This window comes from Drosophila tropicalis, unplaced genomic scaffold (genome assembly GCF_018151085.1).
Source record: "Drosophila tropicalis isolate 14030-0801.00 unplaced genomic scaffold, ASM1815108v1 contig_108, whole genome shotgun sequence".
Lineage (NCBI taxonomy): Eukaryota > Metazoa > Arthropoda > Insecta > Diptera > Drosophilidae > Drosophila > Drosophila tropicalis.
This window is the reverse complement of record NW_027172444.1, coordinates 420650-443015: the sequence shown is the minus strand read 5'-3', so window position 1 is coordinate 443015 and position 22366 is coordinate 420650. Positions and strand designations below refer to the sequence as shown.

Here is a 22366-nt window from a genome sequence, read left to right as displayed (position 1 = left end):
TCATCCTCTACTACGCTGAAAGGTTGCAAGTCTTTCGCAATCATTTGAGTCAAACACTTGTCCAATTTCGCCCTTCTTTCAGATGTAGGTTCATAAAGCTCGGACCGTTGAACAAATTGGTCAATTTTTGGCACATTTTCGCTAAGTTGACTTAATTTGAGCGGGTGGGCACGCCTTAAATGCTCTTGCATGTTAGACGTGTTCCCGCTCGTTTTGTACTCATTGCCACATAATTTGCATTTTGCGAAATTTCTACTTTTACATTTTTCAAAGTAGTCCCATACCTGAGAGCTGCATTTTTTTCGCTTGCAAGGCAACTCGTCTGGATGCGGAACCACAGCGGACGACGAGGCAGATGTTGATGGTGAGGCAGCTAATATCGATGAGGCAGCTGAAGATGTTGAGGCAGCTGATGATGCACTTTTATCTAAAATACAAAAACAATTATGAACAAATAAGAAAAAATTAGCTTGGAAACACTTACTTGATGAAATCACAAACTTATCCATAATTTTTGAGGAACCGCCAACAAAGTTACACCTATTTTAGAAATCTGTGTACTAAATAGTTCAAAAGTGAATTAATATAGAATTAATTAGAATTAAAATCGAAAAACTTTAAATTTTATGTAAAAGTACTTACGCGTGGTTTTGTGTCTAGCCATGCAGTGAACTATCGATGGAGGAAAAAAACCATCGATCTATCGCTCAATTGAAAGTCCATCGATATTATCGATAGTACCATCGATGGTTTTGCAGCTCTACCCTCCAGTACCAAATGTCCCCGGTCGACAATGTCGCCGCATCGTCGACTATACCGAAGTCGGCAGAATTAAATTCTGCCGGCGTCGACATGCAAAGACCAGCCGACGGTGCCCGAACTATCCAATGTCGTCATCGAAACACTTCGGCTACCGAAAAGAGTTGAGCAAACACAATTTTTTGAAAAAAATTGCCACAAAAAAAAAAAAGGCAAGAATAGGAAAAATGCAGCATCAAATAATATTTATTTTCATGACGGCTTTTCCATACCCTTGTTACTTATGGATGAGAGAAAAATTTGAACATTATTACCATATACATATTATTTTTATATATACATAATTTGTCAATAACTTGTTACTTATACATAAATTGATTATTAAATAAGCATGTTTTTTTGATGTGAAACATATGTATGTAAATTTCACATAATTTTACATGCATCGTCGGTTGTGGCCAAGCATACTCTGTGTTTTCGGCACGCGACAAAAAGGAAGACAAAAAGAACAAAGTTCAAACGGGACATTGCATTGTTGTTTTTATTTACCATTTCGGCACGCGTCGCTGTGTAATTTTCGTTTCTCTTTGCATTTGATTTAAATTTGCGTACAAGACAGTTGTCAAAGATTTCAGTGTGAAAGATTACAGCGAAAATATTTAAATTATTAAAAATTTATAAAGGTAAGTTTGCATGCATTTCAAAATAATTCAAATAAAGTTTCTAAATTTTAAAAATAGAAGTGACAAATTTTAATTTTTTATGTTGCAGATGTCTCAAGGAGTACAGCCGGCGGCATTAGAAGATACATAATTTATTGTTTATGTTTATTGTTATACCCTTGCTGTTAAATAAAAATTTAATAAATGAATAAATTAATAAAAAGAAAATTTTGTATTTTGTATTTTATTTTTGTATGGACAACACTATCGACATTCAATGTAATTGTCGATGTAACATCCTCTGAAGCGCATGAAAAGAAGATCCGTCGATCAACAGTCGACATTCAAAGCAAATGTCGATGGAACGTCGAGTCTCGCTTCCTCTCGCTTGCACCTTCAGAATCCTAAAGAACAAATTTGTCAGCTCTCTCTCCTTGTCTTGATAACTTGCTACATAGACTATCCATATACATATAAAGCAATCAGAAAAAGAAAGACAACGAAAGCCGTCAAAGTATGCGTGCGCTGGCTTGCGTGCGCTGGCTTGCGTGCGCTGGCTTGCGTGCGCTGGCTTGCGTGCGTGGGCTGCTTTACACTTCGTTTACTTCTATGCATATTTTCTATTTTATGAATAACTTTTCATGCAAAGGAGATCTTCTAAATGGCTTCCAGTAATTCAGTAATTTTAGAATTAAATCTCTAATTATGTAATGAGGCGCGCGGATCAAAATCGAGCGGCGAATTGCCATTGCTAGAGCGAAATTTATATCTTCGAGGCACCCTTACATTTATGCATTTTTCTCAAAAACCTTTCACACATTCTGAATGAAACTCCATGCACATATTCTAGAAAGTCCATTGATCATTCTGGCATTTAATCTTTATTGAGCTGTGTTCTTGAAAACTTGTTCTAGCAAGTTAAAATCAAAGCATTTTTTTGCATATTTTGTAAGGGAAAATCATGGGTGGTCAATAAAAATGCAATTTTCTCGAAAACTGTTCACACTTTTTTACTCTTGGGGATAAAAATAAATATTTGGGGAAAATTCTGGCATTTAATTGTCATTCAGCTGTGCCTTTGGAGCTGTTCTACACGAATACGTAAAATGGCCAATTTCATAGTCAAATTGTAAATATTTAGAATGCTCAAAATCCCCCAAAAGTGAATAAAAACAATAAATTATTATATTTTTTATCATATTAAATTTTATTTCATTGGAAATATTTACTAATTCCCTAGAAAATTGAAAATTAAAAAAGCCTTAACAGTGGGTTAACAGAGTCTAACTTTACGCACATACTTAAGCTACCCGAGATTTCCGTGTTGAAATGTGGAAAAATTGGCTAAAGCTAAATTTCAGTGTTGTCAAACGCTATTTTTATCTGGCGCTTTGTTTGCCCGCCCTGGTAGCCAAATATTGGACTCTAAATTATAAATTCGAGGAATATTCGGCTGCTCTTCCAGCCGAATATTGTGTTGTGAACTATATTTAATCTATGAAATAAGGAAATATTGTAAACTCAACAATATTTTCGTTTGTTGAGAATAGTGCAAAAAAAAAAATTCGAAAAACCCTACGCGGGTTTGAGTATCCGAAATTTGGCATCTGGCAACACTATCTCAACAATTTGACAGTTTTGTTAGCCGGAAAAAGCTACTTTCAGCTATAATCCCGCTAAAAACATAAATTTTCTTTTGTTAATTACACCAAAACTACGAAATAAATCTCCCAGGTGCGCCTAAGCCTGTGCTCGTGGAATTTTTCTTTAGTTGGCCCGAGTAGCTTAAATAAATATTTACCTCGAGCAGAAATTAGAAATGTTTACATTATTCAGCTTTAAAGTGACCAGATTTCGCATCAGCTTGGGCATAATTCTAACTGAGAACAGACACACTGTTTACGCTTACAACTCTATCACTCTAGTAGGCTGTGGCAAGAATTTTTGACTAAATTGTCGCTTTACGCTTTAAGTTTCCTTAGGTGTTAGCCTTCGATGAGGTAACATCTAATCACATTTTCCTTTTTAACTTTTTATACCATACACCCATAGGGTGAAATGGTATATTAAAGTCGCCAAAATGTATGTAACAAGCAGAAGGAAGCTTCTCCGACCCTATAAAGTATATATATTCTTGATCAGGATCAACAGCCGAGTCGATCTAGCCATGTCCGTCTGTCCGTCCGTATGAACACGCAGATCTCGGAGACTATAAGAGCTAGAGCCACCAAATTTGGTATGTATACTCGTGTATTATGAACATATATAGAGTTAATTGGAATTTCGGCCACGCCCCCTTACGCCCCAGGAATCACATAAAACTATTTTTCTTAAAAAGTATAACAGCTAGAGACATCAAATTTAGTTTGTATACCCGTTTAGTTAGCGCGCAGAAATTACTTGTTCAAACTTTTTGCCACGCCCCCTTACGCCCCCAGGAATCACATAAAACTGTTTTTCTTAAAAAGTGTAATAGTTAGAGACATCAAATTTGGTATGCAGACTAGTTTAATAGACGCGCAGAAACTGGCTATTTAAAAATTTTGCCACGCCCACTTCCGCCTCCGCAAATTAAACAAAACTGATTTTATCAGAAACAAACAAAGCTAAAGTCACCAAATTTAGTATGTATTCTGGCTTAGTATGCGCGCAGAGTATATATATTTTCATATTTTGCCACGCCCACTTCCGCCTCCATAATTAAGAAAAACCGATTTCCTCCTGTATTTTTTTGACTATCGCATTCAAATTCGGCAGACTAATTAATCTTATCTATTTCTACCAAACTACCAAATTTTATTAAAATCGGACTAGAAACATGCGAAATATGCGTATGAACGTATATTACTACGCGGTCCACAAGGCCAGAATTGGACGTTGGCTAGTGGCGGCGCTAGAGTGCTTGTGTGTTTGTAGAGTGAGCGAGATAGCACATAGTATAAGACATGTAAAAACAATTTAATAGACATACATTTGGTTTTCGAAATTTGAAATATTTGTTACACCTGGTGTATGGTATACTCAAGTCGACGAGTCGACTTACTTGCTTCATTTTTGACTATAACTTATTGGTCTAATTTTTAAGCCTTTTGTTTTGTTAGCAGACCGTAACGAAAAAAACGGTCAACTGTTATGCAAGCTAAAAAAACAAGAATTTTGCTCAATGCTTCCAGAGCCTTATTCAGCACACACACAAATAATCCAACGAGCCAACCGAGTAGCCTTCAAGTGTGTCGAAATTGTGAGCTCGCCTCTAATCTCTGACGTTCTCATTGGCCATAGGGGTATAGCCTCCCATACCGCATGGTTCCACCATGGCTCCATCAGACGAGCTGCTCTGATTCAAAAACCTTTTTAACCTATTTTCAATTTTGATTTTAGATGGGCAACGTTCCTGAAATGCTGAAAGTTGCAAAAAAAATCTTCCAGCAGTTTCGCACATTCTTAAGACGAAACGACCAAAACGAACGGCCTGGTTTCTGGTAGAATGTCCATGTTAGGGGGCCGCCGTTTGTTTTCCTCTCTGGGTTCCATTTCGATTTCTAATTGTTATTCGACGGGGCGCGGTCAGGCCTTTATGTCGCAGCCTCCCATACCGCAGGCTTCCACCATGGCTCCATCATAGGAGCTGCTCTGATTCAAAAACCTTTTTAAATCTATTTTCAATATCGATTTTGGATGGGCAACGTTCCTGAAATGCTGAAAGTTGCAAAAAAAAATATTCCAGCTGTTTACAATAATCTTTCGCACATTCTTAAAACGAAACGACCAAAACGAACGGCCTGGTTTCTGGTAGAATGTCCATGTAAGGGGGCCGCCGTTCATTTTCCTCTTTGGGTTCCATTTCAATTTCTAATTGTTATTCGACGGGGCGCGGTATTGCCTTTATGTCGCAGCCTCCCATACCGCATGCTTCCACCATGGCTCCATCAGAGGAGCTGCTCTGATTCAAAAACCTTTTTTGAACCTATTTTCAATTTCGATAGGCAACGTTCCTGAAATGCCTAAAGTTGCAAAAAAAATCTTACAGGGGCGCTGTATTGCCTTTATGTCCCAGCCTCCCGTACCGCATGCTTCCATCATGGCTCCATCAGACGAGCTGCTCTGATTCAAAAACCTTTTTGAACCTATTTTTAATTTCGATTTTAGATAGGCAACGTTCCTGAAATGCTTAAAGTTGCAAACAAAAATCTTTCAGCAGTTTACAATAATCTTTCGCACATTCTTAAGACGAAACGACCAAAACAAACGGCCTGGTTTCTGGTAGAATGTCCACGTAAGGTGTCTGCCGTTCGTTAATAGTTGAAAACTATATATGCTTTGAACTTCTTGGCCCCTTCTTTTGGCACAATGTGAACTAATCTTAATTTTCTATGTCGAACGCAACTTAAAAAAGTAGGCTAAAAAATGAACTTTAATAAATAATATACAATATAAATAATTATTACATAATAAAATTATATTTCGGATATGAATGTACACAATTATAAAATACGACTCGAGCTGTTGAGGGGTGTAGAAATTCAGGAAAAGTAACAGCCTTGTATCCTTCTGTTGCGTAAATTACATCCAGCACACACTCTTTGGTGTTTTCATCTGCTGCAGCAGCGTATACGGCTATAGAATTTCATTTTATTGTAGAACGGGAGTTACATTATTCAACTCTAAGAATTTCAACAAATTCTGCTGCACCATTGCTTGCTTCTATTCCCATCTTGGCCCATTCCGCAAGCATCTTCCAGGGGCAGGTTGAGTTTTTCCCATTTTTTACACTTACCTTTTGCTCTCCAAAAGAAAATCATTATCCATCTTCCTCTGACGATCTTGGGTTAATAGAGAGTTGTCCAGCGATTCGTTGCTCTAGTCCGAATTCTCTCAAAATCCTGACGAACCGTTGCTGACCGGCAAAAACTCTTTGCCCTTTTCGAGTACAACAAGCCGACCCACTAAATATCGATATAACCGGTCGACCGTTGTTTGAATCGTTGAATGTCGTTAATGCCTGACTGAATTTTTCCGATTATAAACTGCGAGCTGTGAGCACACGATTGCACGATGGCTGATTATTAATTTTAATTAAATGTGCAAACGATTTTTTTGAAAACTTGTCACCGTGTAAAAGCTTAGTAAGACTTTGAACTTGATATGATAATCATTGTAAAATTTCATGAAATAATCAAAATTAAAACATTTTTTGTATAAGAATTTAAAAAAAAAATCAAACAGCTAAAGAACACTTAAATTTTTTCTCGTGGACATATCGGCGGAAGTGCCCATATTCAAATCAAAGCAAAGATCGCAAATAACTCTTTGTAGGTCAAACTTTAAGTGATTAATGATTCTGATTTTAAGTCGCGGGAAACCTAGAAGGTATTGATGCCTCTTACCGTAATCTAGGCTGTTTTTTTTCTTTTTTTATGCTTTCACTTCATTACCACAGTCGAGTATTCTAATGAGCTAATAATACCAATGAAATACAAAAAGCATTCGAGAGGATTCTTAAGGGGACAAAGAACACACTGTTAAAAGATGTGGAGAGCGGTTTTCCCAAGTGCCTATGTGCTAGTAACTCCTTTTTCAAAATCCCCAGACACTCCTAAATGAAGAGACTTACATACAAGTATGTATATACATGTATATAGTAAACTCCTTTCATCATCAGGAAACAGACTAAACACATACCCATCTAAAAAACTGCCAAACTTACTGTTGGTGTTTAGATTATATAAAATAAAATAATAAGACAATCACAACATAGAACAAATGGAAATGTACGTCGAGATAAGTATGTAACCCGTTTATAGATATCGTTGGCTCATCAGTCATAAGTAGATCTGATATGGTCAGCAGTTAACAATAAAGAACTAGTTAATGAAGCTGCTATGGTTAGCTATTATCAATAATGACGTATTTTGCCGACCTAACACTATGTCAAACTATACACTGGTGAGCTCTTTATTTTTTTACTATAAAAGAAATGCATTATTTGTTATGGACCTGCCAGATGAAAAAACAGTATTCTCACCCTGGTCCCGCGTATATCGATAGGGGCTCACTCCGGCTAGCTATCGGAAAAGAAGGTCGTGAGTTCCTACAACCCATCCCCAATACACGCAACAATAAACAATCAGGTAGTTGACGAACAGCTGAACATCAATACCTCTTCGTCTGAAAGAATCCCGACACAGTACGAGGATCACTTCAGACGCTACTCCACTGGACAACACTTACGATACATAAACTACACGAACCACAACTATCTAACAAACTCACTAATAATTTATTCTTACCCCCTCACAGGAATGATGTCGTCGCCGCCGCTCCATGTGAACCGGACCTCCTCTTCCGGATTATCGAGGTCGAACGGGCCCTCCCTTTCCTTCGTGGCATGTCGATGAGGTATACCACCCCATATATATAGCAGTCGACACCTACAACATATCATCATTACCAATCATCAACTCCTCCTGGAGTCGTCGTGCTCCCTCCATCCCATTTCCCCCCCTTCAAGAAAACACTCAGCAATTCAATTTTTTGGTGTTCATTACTCTTAATTTAACACACGAATTTATTAACACTATCTTGCCCTGGTGTATATTTGAGCAGGTGTCTGCAACAGATAACATTACATTTCTTTCTTTACGCTAAATCAAGATGATTCCCCTTCCCGATTACCACCTACCTATCAGAGCTCTTTTAGGGGGGCAAGATCGAAAGAAAAATTATCCCTTTTAATGGTATTCTTTTCACCTTTTTTATCTTCTTTTTTTCTTTCAGGTATCCACTGTCAAAACCACACCAAGGGTCATGAACAACCTGGGACTTAGGAATAATGAAATACACAAAAAAAAAGAATGCGCACGTGGGCAACCAAAAAGGATAAAATACATATTTAACGCTAAACAAAATAATAAATAAGGAATTAATTAGGTAGATAAATAAATAAGGGAATAAATAAATATATAAGGGAATAAATAAATAAGTAATTAAAATTGACGGGGATGAGAGACAAAATCTTTTTCTTCCCCAATCAGCCAAAACTTTGCTGCTCTTATGTTGGGCCATGGGTGAATCAGAAAAAAACGTATGGCCGGGAATCTGTTCTTTTCCCTCTCTTGACTTTATCTTTGGGCCCAATGGGCCGACGGGACCAAGAATTTAGTTTGGGGACAGGTACAAATAAATTTTTTTAGAACGTGGACAGGGGCTGCGGGTGCTCCTGCGCAGCTCGATTTAACCGGCCTATTTTGGGGCAATTATTTTAAAAAATTTTTTAAATTTAAAAAAGTCCCTAACTTGCATGGTACCACGAACACTTACCCAATTTTGAAGGCCGGTTTCGCCTCGCTGCGCCTCAGGATTACACAAAATTTTTCACACAAAAAAAATCAAAAATTCTCTGTTTGGCTCCTTGAGCTCCTCGGCTCGATGAAAGGAGCTGTTTTTTTTTTTTTTAATTTCAAGGATTTCAAGGATATATTTACAATTAATTATACTTCATTGTTAAGATATTTAAACTTCACTTCTTTCTCCTTGTTTTTTTTTTTTTTTTTTTTTTTTTGTCAACCGCCGCACCTCACTGTCCGTGTTATTTAACCTTCTAGAATCAGACGACTCATCGCCTGATCTTACGGTTTATTCCTTAGACCCGAGCCTGGGTCAACAGTCTTTTGACCGCTGGACGACTTTCAAATTAACAAAAAATCCCTTTATAATTCTGATCTACCCAACACTAGATTCCCACTATTTTCTGCCCCTACTGTCACTATCGATAGATCTGTACTGATAGCCTCAGGGCTGGCCATAACATATTCTTAGTAAGATCAGATACCAATTGTAGCTATATCGGGTGTGCATCGCTGTGTCTTCGGCCCCCATCTCTACCTTTGTAATCTCACTCCGAAGTCCACCCAATTTATGTGTTGGTTGCGACAACCTTGAGTCACTGGTTTAAGTGCCTATTTACATATAAATTAATAAACATTAAACTAATTCAAGAAATACTAACGTCTTTCATTGAACATTTTGGTTATTAACAGACTTGGTGAAACCGTCATCAATTGAGAATATTTGGTCAACTCCGGCGACCAATCTCTCAACAACAAGGGAACTGGTCAACTAGCCGACTTCTTTCTTTGCACGCTTTGGACGCAGTACAATCATAAGCGAGGGCACAAATTGATGAACATTCCACATCAATCTGCGGTTCCGACATTAACATAGCAATTGATTAACTTGGCAATCATTGCGTATCCCACTTGGCGGATAAAACAATTTAAGAACACCCATTAAATAAAACTTGATCAACTAGTCGATTACTCATAAAAGTTTTTACTTATGAAAATAAAGTTTGTTGTCAGCAATCTCTGACCTAGAGATCTTGGACAGTAACCCAGGCAGTACGCACGAGTACTATAGTTTGGCATCAGTCAGCAATTCTTTAAAAAATATAACAAATAAAGGAAACTCAAAAAATTGGTTTCACCTGTCGTCACTGTCGTGGCTTTTATCAGTGTAAAAAGTATAGGAATATTGGAAATAAAATTAATTATTGTTAAACACTAAATAAAACGGCGACTTTTATTTATTTCTTATTCTTAATTGTGCTACACTGGACCAATTTAAGGAACTAGTCAGAGCGTTTCCTTTCTTTGATAAAATAAATAAACTCCCACCGGGTAAAGTACTAGTACAAACCAGAGGGCGGGGCTAACTTCGGCCGCGTCAAAGTTTGTATAGGCCTGCAAGTTTTTATACCATACACTCATAGGGTGAAATGGTATATTAAAGTCGCCAAAATGTATGTAACAGGCAGAAGGAAGCTTCTCCGACCCTATAAAGTATACCACGCCCACTTCCGCCCCCCGCAAATTAAACAAAACTGATTTTATCAGAAACAAACAAAGCTAAAGTCACCAAATTTAGTATGTATTCTGGCTTAGTATGCCCGCAGAGTATATATATTTTCATATTTTGCCACGCCCACTTCCGCCTCCACAATTAAGAAAAAACCAATTTCCTCCTGTATTTTTTTGACTATCGCATTCAAATTCGGCAGACTAATTAATCTTATCTATTTCTACAAAACTACTAAATTTTATTAAAATCGGACTAGAAACATGCAAAATATGCGTATGAACGTATTATACTAAGCGGTCCACAAGGCCAGAATTGGCCGTTGGCTAGTAGCGGCGCTAGAGTGCTCGTGTGTACGTAGAGTGAGCGAGATAGCACGTACTATGAAACATGTAAAAACAATTTAATAGACATATGTACATTTGGTTTTCGAAATTTGAAATATTTGTTTCACCTGGTGTATGGTATACCCAAGTCGACGAGTCGACTTACTTGCTTCATTTGTCATGAAGATATTGATCATAGTCACTGTTTTCCACCGATCGTTCCTATGGGAGCTATTTGATATAGTCACCCGATCTTGATCAAATTTGGCAGATTCGTTTATAAGCGTTTATAAGCTCACTTATATTATATAAATTAAATAAAATATTCAATAGCTCGGTAAATAACGAAGTTATTAAGACAAGACACTGTTCGTGACTTTGCCGTTTGTATTAGAGATATATGATATAGTCCGATCCGGCTGAATCCGAGATATACAACCACTGCAGTATATACAAGCCTACATGCATTTTCAGACGGACGGACATAGCTATATAAACTCGTCTCTAATCAAGAATATATATGTACATATGTATACCAAAATTAATATACCTTTTTTGCAAGGGTATAAAAAGAACTACAAGGACGTAAATTCCGAAAAGGCAAGGGTATCAAAACTGCTGCCAACCAAAAAGTCGAAACTCAGTCAAAAGAAAGTGTTAACTACGATAAAATGGACGATGAGGAAGTCAAAGAATTTGATGATTTTTTCAAACAAGTCTTGTCTCCGCTTCCAGTACCAAATAAATCGCAACCATCTCTAATGCACTGAGCAACTAAACCCTCCCGAGCCATTCGAGCCTCGCACGCTGTGAGCAAGGGTTGTGATTCAGCGCTTATTGGGAGAAAAAATTCAAAAAGACTGTTAAAATAGTGCCTTTAAAAAAAAAAAAATAAAACTCCTCGAAATTTTATTTTATTCCACTGTGGTGTGGAAATAAAAATAATATTATTAATAAAAGTAAAGAAAAATGAAGCAAGTAAGTCGACTCGTCGACTCGGGTATACCATACACCAGGTGAAACAAATTTTTTTAAATTTCGAAAACCAAATGTACATATGTATGTCTATTAAATTGTTTTTACATGTTTCATAGTATGTGCTATCTCGCTCACTCTACGAACACACGAGCACTCTAGCGCCGCTACTAGCCAACGGCCAATTCTGGCCTTGTGGACCGCGTAGTAAAATACGTTGATACGCATATTTTGCATGTTTCTAGTCCGATTTCAATAAAATTTGGTACTTTTGTAGAAATAGATAAGATTAATTAGTCTGCCGAATTTGAATGCGATAGTCAAAAAACTACAGGAGAAAATTGGTTTTTTCTTAATTATGGAGGCGGAAGTGGGCGTGGCAAAATATGAAAATATATATACTCTGCGCGAATACTAAGCCAGTATACATACTAAATTTGGTGACTTTAGCTTTGTTTGTTTTTGATAAAATCAGTTTTGTTTGATTTGCGGGGGCGGAAGTGGGCGTGGCAAAATTTTTAAATAGCCAGTTTCTGCGCGTCTATTAAACTAGTCTGCATACCAAATTTGATGTCGGTAGCTGTCATAGTTTTTAAGAAAATCAGTTTTATGTAAATTCCGGGGGCGGAAGGGGGCGTGGCAAAAAGTTTAAACAATTAGTTTCTGCGCGCCAACTAAACGAGTATATAAACCAAATTTGATGTGTCTAGCTATTATACTTTTTAAGAAAAACAGTTTTATGTGATTCCTGGGGGCGTAAGGGGGCGTGGCCGAAATTCCAATTAACTCTGAACATGTGCATACTACACGAGTATACATACCAAATTTGGTGGCTCTAGCTCTTATAGTCTCCGAGATCTGCGTGTTCATACGGACGGACGGACGGACGGACGGACGGACAGACGGACATGGCTAGATCGACTCGGCTATTCATCCTGATCAAGAATATATATACTTTATAGGGTCGGAGAAGCTTCCTTCTGCCTGTTACATACATTTTGGCGACTTTAATATACCATTTCACCCTATGGGTGTATGGTATAATTACCACCAATGAAATCCAATCAGAATCTGAAATTGACGAAGTAGAAATGTCAGAATCCAATGACTCGGCACCAAAGGAGAATAACGATACAACAGAAATGTCAAATGGCAAATAAATAACGCTCTATATTATAACAGCACACACAAGGGACAATTGTGGTGTATGTAGACAGAGTAGATGAGAATAACAAAGAAAGCAGATTACCAATTAATCCATTAGACCTAAATGCAGTTTTGTTTAAACTAAAAGTAACAGACATAAAAGCTGTTAACAAAATAGGATATGGACGTTGCAAGGTAGAATTTAAATCCGCAGCTGCAGCCAACATATTTGTCGGATCGGACCTTAAAAAATATGACTATAAGCCTAAATTATTGAAGCATTTCCTATACAAAACTGGAATCATATTCCAGATCCCCACAAGATTCTCAGACACGAGATTGTTCGTGTGCGTAGAAAGGAGAAGGACAATCTAGTTGCAACATCTAGAGTTAAAATGTTTTTAAAGGGATCTCAAATCCCAACAGAAATAACTTTCCTATACTCAAAAGTTCCAGTAAGTCCTTTGTACCTTTTAGTCAATGCTACAGATGCTTCAGATTCAATCACTTTACGCAGCACTGCAAATAGTTAGATCAAAAGTGCAGCAAACGCTCATTGTCACATGACAAAGAAGAAATCTGTCACACAAATTGTTTGTGTCAACTGAAAAGAAAATCACCCTGCTACTTCAATCGACTGCCCAGCTTGCAAGAGAGCCTTTAGCTAGGTACAGACGATGCAAACAATTTCCAGCAAGTTGATTGCTGCAATCAAATTTGCTCGTTTGAACACGATTGCAAACATTTTGCTGCAAACAAAAAATTTGCAATAGCTGTTTGCGGCAACTATTTTTGCTTGCCGACTGTATACAGAATTTTACCGTTAACTTGGTTGCGTCAGTTGCTTGCTTGTTTGCATGTGCTGTTTGCTTTCAGTCGCAATATTGAAGCAAGAAAATCAACATGTGGGATCGCGAGAAAAAGACAAAATTAATAGAATTGTACGAGAATTATTCTGTTTTATGGGATGTCTCGTCAGCAGACTATAAAATTAAGCATAAAAAACAAAATGCTTATCGCGAAATTGCTGAAAAATTGGACAAAAGTGATAATGAATACATTTTTGCATTGTCAGGGCTAATCGCTCACATACATATGTATGTCCTTTTTACTTTTTCTAATAAAATGAAGCAAGTAAGTCGACTCGTCGACTTGGGTATACCATACACCAGGTGAAACAAATTTTTTTAAATTTCGAAAACCAAATGTACATATGTATGTCTATTAAATTGTTTTTACATGTTTCATAGTATGTGCTATCTCGGTCACTCTACGAACACACGAGCACTCTAGCGCCGCTACTAGCCAACGGCCAATTCTGGCCTTGTGGACCGCTTAGTATAATACGTTCATACGCATATTTTGCATGTTTCTAGTCCGATTTCAATAAAATTTGGTAGTTTGGTAGAAATAGATAAGATTAATTAGTCTGCCGAATTTGAATGCGATAGTCAAAAAAATACAGGAGGAAATCGGTTTTTTCTTAATTATGGAGGCGGAAGTGGGCGTGGCAAAATATGAAAATATATATACTCTGCGCGCATACAGGGGCGTGGCCGAAATTCCAATTAACTCTATATATGTACATAATACACGAGTATACATACCAAATTTGGTGGCTCTAGCTCTTATAGTCTCCGAGATCTGCGTGTTCATACGGACGGACGGACGGACGGACGGACATGGCTAGATCGACTCGGCTGTTCATCCTGATCAAGAATATATATACTTTATAGGGTCGCAGAAGCTTCCTTCTGCCTGTTACATACATTTTGGCGACTTTAATATACCATTTCACCCTATGGGTGTATGGTATAAAAATTGAAATCACTGACTGACATGCGAAAAAAGTGTAATATTTTCATCGCCATTTTGTAGCTCTTTTAAAAGGCCTTTCACCCAACACTTTCTTTTTTTTTTTTTTTTTGCAGACTCTAATCTTCTCTCTTTTCGATGTTTTATAATTTACAATTTACAATTTACAAGGATCAATTTTTTTAAAGAATTATAGTTGCACAAGTGAGTGAGACTTACATAGAAAAATTAAGAGTACAGGACACGCAGTACCCTTTTCTACTTAAATATGATGGAGAAATTAACTTATATACGATATAATAATTAAAGGGAAAAATTTATACAAAAACCCTAATGTTTTATAAAAATTGCTAATAAAGCAATACAGCAACTCTTGATTTTTGTGCCGACAGACAAAGACAAAATACGATAGACACTAATGATACAGCACAGTTTCCCATTCCAACATGGCAAAAGATATCTACAACCCCAATTTTGCAGAACAACACAAAATTAGCAACGGAACAGCTACACGCGCACATCCCATATACTAAAACATTAAGAAACAGACGAAACGAAGAGAGAAACTCTTCTGAAACAATGAGTAGCTGGAAAGCTACTCTTAACGAACACAAATTTTTCTCAAAATGAGAAATACGTTAACACACATGCAAGCAACACATTTAAACCAACACCCACACCCATTAAATCCCAATCTAACCAGCTTACTGACAGCCCCTCTGCTTTTGAAATGACAGAAGAAGGCTAATCGCAGCTGGCCATGGGCATCTCGTCATTTATAACTAATCCAAAGATCCGACTAAATTCGGACCACCATAAATTTTTAGAGACGCTAAGAAACAGAATTGCACAAACTAACACAAAATAGATATTATAAAAATAAATCAACTTAATAAAATTCATACCTTAATCCTCTACTTAGTGCCTTACACTCAACATCTTATTATAATAGACATATGAAGATTCTACAGTACAATATACACAGTCTAACGCATAACAAAAATAAGCATCTACTGGAATAATGCTAATTGTAGTTTAGCGAATTACAACTTTATTTGCAACCCCAGAGCAGATGGATATGGCGGAGTAGGCATATATGTACATATCTAAAAAAAAAATATCAAAGAAGCTAACATCAGCTATGCCGAAGCTTATATACCCTTGCAGTCCTTGGCAATAATAATCAATATGCAAACAAAACAATATTAATCTTTTCACTACAATTTGTTCTTCCCCTGCAAGCATTTGGAAGACTATTTTAACTGAAATCGTCTTGATGAGTCTTTTTTGAGTCCCCTTGACGATTAAAAAACGACTAATCTCCTGGGCGATCGAAAGAAGACTCATAAATTACCCTTCCATATGCTCAAAGTATGATTGGTTTGAAATACAAAAACGAAATGAAAAGCAATCGCCAAATGAGCATGCAGGTGATTAAAATATGATCATTGCTTGGTTTTGCTTTCTTACTGCCCACTCAGCATTTTTTGAAGTTAACAGAGCATAATTGAGTCTTTTATGAGTCGCGCGACGATTGAAAATAGTCATATATGCGCTCATTTTCTGATCATAAATGACCCATTCGTCGGGAGAAAATGGTACCCTAGCCGCGACTCATCTTGATGAGTCGCTTATGACTCTTCATTTAATCATAAAAAGAGTCTTCCACGAGTCATCTTTTAATCATAAAAGAGTCTTCCACGAGTCATCTTTTAATCATAAAAGAGTCTTCCACGAGTCATAATTTAATCATTTCTGACTCATATTCGAATAAAATTTTCAATAATTTGCAACAAAAATAATTTTCTGTTTAATATAATTTTTATTTACTTAACATATGTTATCTTAAAAAATAACAACAAAAAAAGTAAATAGATATTCAAAACAAAACATAGATATTCAAAAAAAAAAAAAAAAAAAAAAAAGTAATATAAATTCACTACTCTAAACGCCTACGCTTCGCCAGCCTGTCATTGGCATGGACAAAATGCTTTTGTAGCACCGTATTCAACTCTTTGTCCGTGCATTTATATTTTTCATTAGTAATATCTAAAAGGGAAAATATTAATTAGTAAAAAATATTTTAAATATTTTCCAAAATAATACATACTTTTTATTACGGATACAATGTAGCACCTTTCTGCTGAGGGTTTAACTTTCGTCCCCTTCCAGCTGTATTCGGAAGCTACCTTGTCCGAAAAAACTTTTCTGATCGCAGATCTAATAAATTGTGTGGGCCCATCTCCTCCAACTTTCGATATTAGATGTTTCTAAACATATTATTTAAAAAGAATAGAAAAAAATTAAAATAAAATAAAATGTTAATATCTGTTTCTGTAGTACTTACGAACTGTCTAAGTTGACTCTCATTTTTTTGCACTTCCTCGTCAAATGCTGCTACTTCACTAATAGCACTGAGGGGAAGTTTTGGGATGTCCGAAAATAGGACATCAGAATCAAAATCTGAGTTGTTTTTTCTGTTTTCCATTTTAACAGAGACAACCTCCTCCGTCAACTTTAAGAGTCCCCGTTTATTTGACTCTTTCAAAGCAGTTATTTCTGCTTTCAAATCGTAATTTAAGAGTTTTATCTCAGAAACCTCAGACCTCAACTGTTTAATTTCTTCTACCAAGTCTTGTAAAAGATTTTGGAGGTTTCCGGTCTCTGGTATCCTCAAGTTTGTCACTAAAAATGATGTGTTTATTAGAAATAATATTGGCAATTTTTTAATAAAAATATATTACTTACATGTTGTTAAATTATTACTTGGAATATAATTCAATTCCGATGAAGTTATGTCATTGAAGGACATGGTGAAGTTGCGGTATGAAAAAATAGCTTCCGTCTAAGGAATCTCGCAAACATATTATTTTATTATTTATTTGACTTAAGCAAAATTCAATTGTATTATTGAAGGTTCGTAAGTCAGTTGCACAATATATATTAAAATCGCTTGATATTATTGGTTCCACGAAAAGTGGTGTCAATCCATGTATTTCAGCCCCGACAAAAACTGGAAGATTCTCATTTTTCTTTATTTCTATTATTTTAAATATTTTATTATAAATATTATAAATAAAACTTTACCAAACAAAAGTTGTTGGGCTCTTCCAAAGATATGAAGACACCTCTCAAAGAAATACTTGATATTTTATCATTTATGATCTTCCCAAAACATATGTTTAATTCTTGCCCTAATTCCTTTCCCAAATGGTAACTCTTCTCAATGTGCCTTTTATAGATTTGAACTGCAACACTTCCTCCTTTTCGGACTTTCCTCTTGATTTGCTGCAGATAGTTTTCAAATTTAAATGCACTTATCCCATCTAAGGCTCCAAAAAGTTTGGCATCTTCGTTGATGTGCAACAAGGCATGAAAATTGCATGTTAAAAAACACAAGTCATACAACTCTGGTGTGTCAACAACAAATGATCCTAATAATTGAGCAGCAACAGAATTGTTTGACTTGCAGTCATGTATGTCCAAAAGTATCCTCATGGCCAACGATAATTTTAAAAAATGGCAATATCTGTTCCGACTCAAATTCTTTTTCAACACGACAGGCCCAGTGTATAATAAAAATTGCCTCAGCTCTGTTGCCTTCCATCTGTCTATGTCTTTTAAGCTTCGAGGTTTCCTTTTAAATTCTCTCGGTATATTATTTTTATTAAAAGCTAATTCCTCGGAAATTGATGTTATTTTCGTTGACACTAAGGAAAACTCGAATCCTTTTTTGTGAACCCAGCTTTTCAATAAAGTCCGCATTACCCCTAAGCAAACAACGTGCATGTAATCTAGGCAGCACTGGGACACTATATCAATGTTCAGCATTTCTATTGGTGAAGATTGCTTGACATGGTGTTCCGGCTGCGCACGATTTCTAAAGGATTCATTGCTTCTCAACTCTGTAGTATCACTACCTGGTGGAAAAACTAGGCGATGTTTGACCATTTGTCCCTTCTGAGTGCACCGCCCACAAGAAAAGTAGCCACTATGTCCCTTAGTGCCCAACACAAATGACTTCGCAGGCGTATCCATAGCAATACAGCGAATAATGATTTGAAAGCACCTGTTGCCAAAAAGGAAAACCTTCGCGTAGAAGAATTTGAAGTTCAGCGATGAACTCTTCAAGAAAGTTAACGGCGCAATGTGGCTTTGAGTTCCCTTCATAAACGCCAACAAGCCCAACATAAGTTGTGCAACTTACACTTGTCAAAATTGGCCAAACTTGCGTGTTGCTGCTTTTAAATAATGGAAGTCCATCAATGCCAAAGTCTAAAATCAAATTTGGCAACTTCCAATCATTAGCGGTTAAGAAGTCCGACAAACATCTTTTAAGTCCATAATGGACATAGGTGCCGTCTCCAACTTTTCTTTCCACCACAGAGGAAGGCGTCTGCAAAACAGTTCTCGCATCTTTCGGAACTGAAATATCCCAGTTTCGCAATAATGACAACAGCGCATTGACTGCAATGAAACTTATGTTGAACTCAGTGGCCCATTTAGCTAGTCCCTCACAAAGATCAACTTCACTTTTCTTACTACTGGCAAAAGACCGACTGTCACTGTCGCAAGACCCACTGTCACTGTCGCTTGAACTTTCAGCACTCTTATGATTATAATCAAAACTTTCGTTTGCCAAAAGATCATTTAATTTATTTTTCTCTATTATTTTCTTTTCAGGAAATAATAGTTTATAAGCCTCTCTTTTGGCCACGCGACGCAATTGTTTCACTGACATAATCACCTTTTTTATTTGTTATAATTGATATATTGTTTGCACTTTGTACTTCCACTTCAACTGCACTTTCACGATCGAATGACAAATTTTTCACATTTCGTCATGTGCTGAAGAAAAAGTGCCGTTTAACTTAGATCTAAGCTTAGAAAAGAATCGCTTTTGGATCAGCCAAGCAAGCAGAATATGAGTGCATAGTAAGAAAGCAAAACCAAGCAATGATCATATTTTAATCACCTGCATGCTCATTTGGCGATTGCTTTGCATTTCGTTTTAAAACAAATTTGTATTTGAAACCAATCATACTTTGGGCATTTGGAGGGGTCATTTATGAGTCTTCTTTCGATCGCCAAGGAGATTAGTCGTCTTTTAATCGTCAAGGGGACTCAAAATAGACTCATCAAGACGATTTCTGTTAAAACAGTCTTCCAAATGCTTGTAGGGTAAATACATACAGTGAGTCAAAAAAGTATTGGCACACTCGCAAAGTTTAAGTTTTCCGTGGTATAACTTTTCATCCAATAACAAATTTTAAAAATGTAAAACAGTATTTTCTAAATTCATGGTTTTATTATACAACTAAACAAATCAAAATATAATTTTCAACGTTTTTTTATAAGTTTAACCATAAAAAGTAAAAAACGGTACAAATTTACATCAAATAAGTATTGGCACAGGTATCAAAATCAGCTTGCTCCATTGCAGGTGTACCGGGCTAATACTTTGTGGGTCCTCCTTTGGACTGAATAACGGCCTGTAAACACCTTTTCATGCTTTTCACCAGACTTGCAGTTTGGGAAGGTGTTATTTTATTCCATTCTGCAATTAGTGCTTTTTTTTAGGCAATCCTTTGAAGTTATGTGGCGAAATCTTATCTTACGCTTCAGAAGATGCCACACATGTTCAATCGGATTTAAGTCCGGCGACTGTGGGGGTGTTTTTAGTTGTTTGCAATGGTACATCAACCACTCTTGAACAAGATAAATGAATGTTTCGGGTCATTATCTTGTTGCAATTGCCAAGTTGTACCATTAAGGCCCATTTTTCAACGCTTGGGCTTAAATTTGCTTTAAGAATGTCTCGATATACATACATGATAATATATTGTTTCTTTTTCTTATTTGCATTCGAAATGAAGGGTTTGCGACGAGGGACACGGCCATGATACCCAGCCCTACATAGGGTATTTCGAACTGTCTGGGGGTTAACATTAACTTCAAACGAGTTTTGCAATATCTCGCACAATTTTCCTGACGAAGTTTTTGGATTTTGTGCAACCGTGGACACCACAATCCGCTCCTGGCGCTCGGTCAATTTTTTTGGCCGGCCAGATCTGCTCTCCGTAGCTGTTTTGCCAGTATTACAATAATACATAACGATGTTTCGAACACTATACCATGACTTATCAACAATTTTACCAATTTTGCGATAGGATTTTTTCCAAATGGAGTTTAGTTTTCTTTTTTAGTGGAGTTTAGCTTAATAACTAATAACGCGTTAACATTTTTTGCAGATATAGAGCTTTAGAGATTTAGAGCTTCGTCTGAAAATGCTCGTTCTACAGATACCTGAGTTGCCGGTGTTGCTAGCACAACCTGCGCGAGTGCACTCAAATGTGGCAACTTAAGTCTGAGATCAGTAAAAAACTCCACAACATTGGCGTTTAATGGTAAACGACCATATATTTTGTCAAAACTTTCAATGTCAGCATAAATTTTTAAAAGTTTTGCAGAGACATTACTTACTTTGATTTCTGTCACTGTCTGGACATCATTCAAATATGCCGACAAGAGCTTGTTCTCTTTAGCCGAGGATGCAGTCGAAAAAGAATAATCATATTTCTTTCTTTGGTTTTAGTTTTGTATTACTTTAAATTAACTTTTAATTGTTAATATATGTAAGTTACCAACCAAATTTTGTCATCATCAAATAAGTTGAATTCCATTTTGTTTTGACGTCAAACGATGGTATGTTTTTTTTGTATACATATATTGTATATATATTTATGAATGAACTAAACATTACTTACCTATTAGTTTGTGCGACAAGAACAAATTTGATCGTTATTCTCGTTCACCTTATTTACATCAATTAAACACATCTGTAATTCAAATTTTACCTGAAAATTTGTTTCACTTTTATTGGGCAAGAGCCCAACGTTTTTACAACGATTTCAGTTGTAAATTGGTGTAATAAACTGTCAAAAATTAACGGCAATAGCTCAGAAAATAAGTTCTTGAGAAAAGTCACTCTGTTCGTGACATTGCAGTTTGTATGGGATCTATTTGATAGTGATCCGATCCGAGATATACAACCTATGCAGTAGTGCTGGTAAAACATCGATGTTTGCGTACCTCGATATTTTGAGTCTTTTGAAAAAAAAAACCTCGATATGTATCGATGTATCGTAGTTAAAATTAATATTTAACTTAGAGCGTAAATATGAAGTTAAATTCGCGTTTAAAGAATAACACTGAAAGAATATTAATATTCAAAAAAATAAATTATAAATTTCAAAACAAAAAATAACGTGTTTCATATACATATTTCGTTTAATTTACATAAGCAATGGTAACTAATTATTGTTATATGTTACTTTTGAGATCCATTCGTTTTTATTTACAAATACAAGTATATCAACTTGCTTGGATTTGAGAGAACTCCGTTTCTCACTTACTATAAGTCCAGCTTTGCTGAACATACGTTCACATTCAGTGGACGTTGCAGGAACACAAAGAAATTTTTTAACACAGTACTTAAAGCTGTGATCATTTGAAGTCTGCAAAGTAAATATATTGTCATTAAACGTTATAATTATTTTAATATCTATTTATTCCTACCTTCCAGTAATCCAGTGGACAGGCTTTGGAGTCAGAGTTTTCAGTGTTGAAATATTGACGCATTCCCAGAATTGAATCCTTCCGATTACTGTGAATCTTTGTAGAATTCCTTAAATCAAGAAAATTGAAAAGTGGCTCTTGTGTAGCAGAAGATATTGGTGCTGGCAGGCTGGAGGAAGTTGGGCAAGGTAAATTTAATTGCAGAAAGCTTTCCAAAAATTTCACAGCCTCAGCCTTCTTTTTTGAATC

The 22366-nt window shown here is 36.3% G+C and overlaps 3 long non-coding RNA genes across 4 annotated transcripts; 1 reads left to right on the top strand and 2 right to left on the bottom strand.

The window, feature by feature from the left end:
• Positions 1-349: 349 nt before the first annotated feature.
• Positions 350-746, bottom strand: LOC137573151 (uncharacterized). Its single transcript, XR_011031834.1, has 3 exons — positions 643-746; positions 485-560; positions 350-427 (listed from the first exon to the last, which is right to left on the bottom strand). It is a non-coding gene; the product is annotated as an uncharacterized lncRNA (long non-coding RNA).
• Positions 747-7174: 6428 nt separating this feature from the next.
• Positions 7175-8394, top strand: LOC137573115 (uncharacterized). 2 transcript variants are annotated; one of them, XR_011031827.1, is made up of 4 exons: positions 7175-7367; positions 7426-7501; positions 7722-7820; positions 8199-8394. It is a non-coding gene; the product is annotated as an uncharacterized lncRNA (long non-coding RNA). The 2 variants fall into 2 exon arrangements; XR_011031825.1 differs by having other exon boundaries at positions 7426-7552.
• Positions 8395-16488: 8094 nt separating this feature from the next.
• On the bottom strand, positions 16489-17139 carry LOC137573134 (uncharacterized). Its single transcript, XR_011031829.1, has 3 exons — positions 16887-17139; positions 16650-16809; positions 16489-16588 (listed from the first exon to the last, which is right to left on the bottom strand). It is a non-coding gene; the product is annotated as an uncharacterized lncRNA (long non-coding RNA).
• Positions 17140-22366: the final 5227 nt, after the last annotated feature.